The following is a 2,500-nucleotide window of genomic DNA, read 5'->3' as shown; positions in this document are numbered from 1 at the left end:
AAATCAAGGCGGGAGTTTTTCTTAAATTTTATAAAGGGTTTATTTACTATTTCCACAAACACAAATTTTCCAAAGTAAACTCTTTCGCCTCGCTCGGTCCAAATTTCACTGATGGGCGATGTTGACTCAGCGCTGAATAGCACCCGTTTTTGTTGATTCCTCATCATCTTCAAAATATTGACCAGCTTCTGCCCCCCGTCCCCAACCCCTCCTCTGCCTCCAACCCACTAATCCCTAATTCCCTCCCCCCCTTTCCCCCCGAAGAGCTGGCGAGGAGCTCCCGGGCGTTGGGCTGACGGCGAATGACGCGCGCGGGACCCAATTGGCTCCCACCCGCTCGTTCGCCCCCGCTAAAAAGGCCCCGGAAGAAAGGCTTCCTTATCTGGAAAATATAGTATAATATATATATTATATATATATATATATATAATATATATAGTGTGTGGGGGTGTGTGTGTGTGATGTGTGGTGTGTTTGTTTGGGGTTGTGTGTGTGTGTGGTAAATATAAATCTACGTAAAAAAAATATACAACATAAAAACAAACACATACAATAATAGTGGGGTATAATATTTTTTAATAATATATATATAGTAAAAATTTTTAAATAAATATATAATATATATAATAAAATTATATTTTTAACAATTTATTATTATATATATATATAAATATATATATATATTATTAATATAATAAAATATATATTAATATTTATATAAAATTTTAAATATATATATAAATTTATATGTATTTTAATATATATAATTTTTAATAAATATTAATATATATATATATATATAAAATTATATTATATATAATTTTAATATGGGGGGTTTTTTTTTTTTTTTTTGTTTTTTTTATTTTTTTTTTGTGTGGGTGTTTTGGTGTGTGTGTGTTGTGTTTGTGTGCGTGTTTTGTGTTGTGGGTGTTTTTTGTGGTGTGTTTTGTGGTTGTGTGTGTGTGTGTGTGTGTGTCCTTTTTTTTGTTGTTTTTGTTTTGTGGGTTTTGGTTTTGGGGTGGTGTTGTGTGTGGTTTTGGTGTGTGGTGTGTTGGGTGTGTGTGGGTGTGTGTGGTGTGTGTGTGTTTGTGGTGTTTTTGCGTGTGTTGTGGGGGTTTTGTGTGTGTGTTGTGTGTGTGTGGGTGGTTTTTTGTGTTGGGTGTGTGTGTGTGTTGTGTGTGTATAACATTCATGTATTATATATATATATATATAGAAATATATAAATAAATTATATTATATATAGTAGTATAAAATAATAATTTACATATATAATTACAATCTAATAAATATAAACATATAAATCATAATAGTAATATATGTATATATATATAATATTTTTTTTTTCAAAGGGCCACCATCAGTCAGTGTGATATGGCATTTTTTCAAGGTCGACGAAAGAATGAAAGAATTAGCGTTGCCTAGCAGCAGGCTACATCTCCAAGACCGAGGATTGTCGTGGACGTGAAAACCCCATAGTTACGGAGCTCGGAGTAGGACAGTCCCCCTCTTGACACCATCACCATCTGGGGGCATTCGTGGCGGCTCCCTGTGTGGATCTCACCCCTGGAGCTTTTTTTAATTTACTGTATTTTTAGTTTTTATTTTTTTAGTTTTTATAGGCCTGTTTATTTTTCAATTCCTGAAAATTTAAATAAGTTTCATTTTTTTTTTTTATTTTTATTACAAAAAAAAAAAATTTCTTAAAACAAGAAAAAGTATATAAAATTAGTGTCTTGGGTCGATTTTTTTCTTGGGTTGTGCCCGTCTGCCAGCAGTGGTTCCGGGCCCCCAAACCCTCACTTGGTATATTTTGAGTTACGAGAGATAAAATATTTTAAATTTATTACATGAGAATTAAGATGTTAAAATTTGAAAATTTTGGTATTTAGACTGGGGGATCTTGGGTTTTCCTTTTTAAGGGTGGGGTTTTCTCTTTTTTTGTATTTTTTTGTTTTTTAATTTATTTTTAAAAAAAGAAGTAGGACATTTCAGAAAATTGATAAGCATAAAAAGTAAAAGGAAAAAAGGGAAAATGGAGGTTAAAAAAAGAAACAAGCTAAGAAATTTAAAAAAAAGGCGGGGTTTAAAAAGGAGAACATTTGCGAAAGGGCTTCAGAGTCTGGGGGGAGGTTGTGCTGTAATAACCCCCTTGCTATCTTCTATAAAAGGGCCCCTGTTAAAGTCATACTCTGCAAGTCTTGTTGCAAAGAAGAGGTCACTACAGATTAAAAGGAACGGCATAGAAGATAGGGTTTGGCACAGCGGCGTGCAGGAGTCCCCAAAACAAAGTAAAACGACAACGAACTGCCCCAGGACTCGGCCCCGGTTTTCCCTCAGGGTTGACTCCTGAAGGTTTATCGTTTTATAAGTGCCACAAGGCAGTGATTTTTTTTATAGGGTGAACTTCCATGTCTTTGACCATATATGGTTTGAACTACAAGGCAGCAATTGGGAAACTTCGTATTACGAAAACCAACGGTGTGTCCTCATACATATG

This window comes from Penaeus monodon, chromosome 12 (assembly GCF_015228065.2).
Source record: "Penaeus monodon isolate SGIC_2016 chromosome 12, NSTDA_Pmon_1, whole genome shotgun sequence".
In the NCBI taxonomy this organism is placed as follows: domain Eukaryota; kingdom Metazoa; phylum Arthropoda; class Malacostraca; order Decapoda; family Penaeidae; genus Penaeus; species Penaeus monodon.
Note: the sequence above shows the minus strand (reverse complement) of the source record.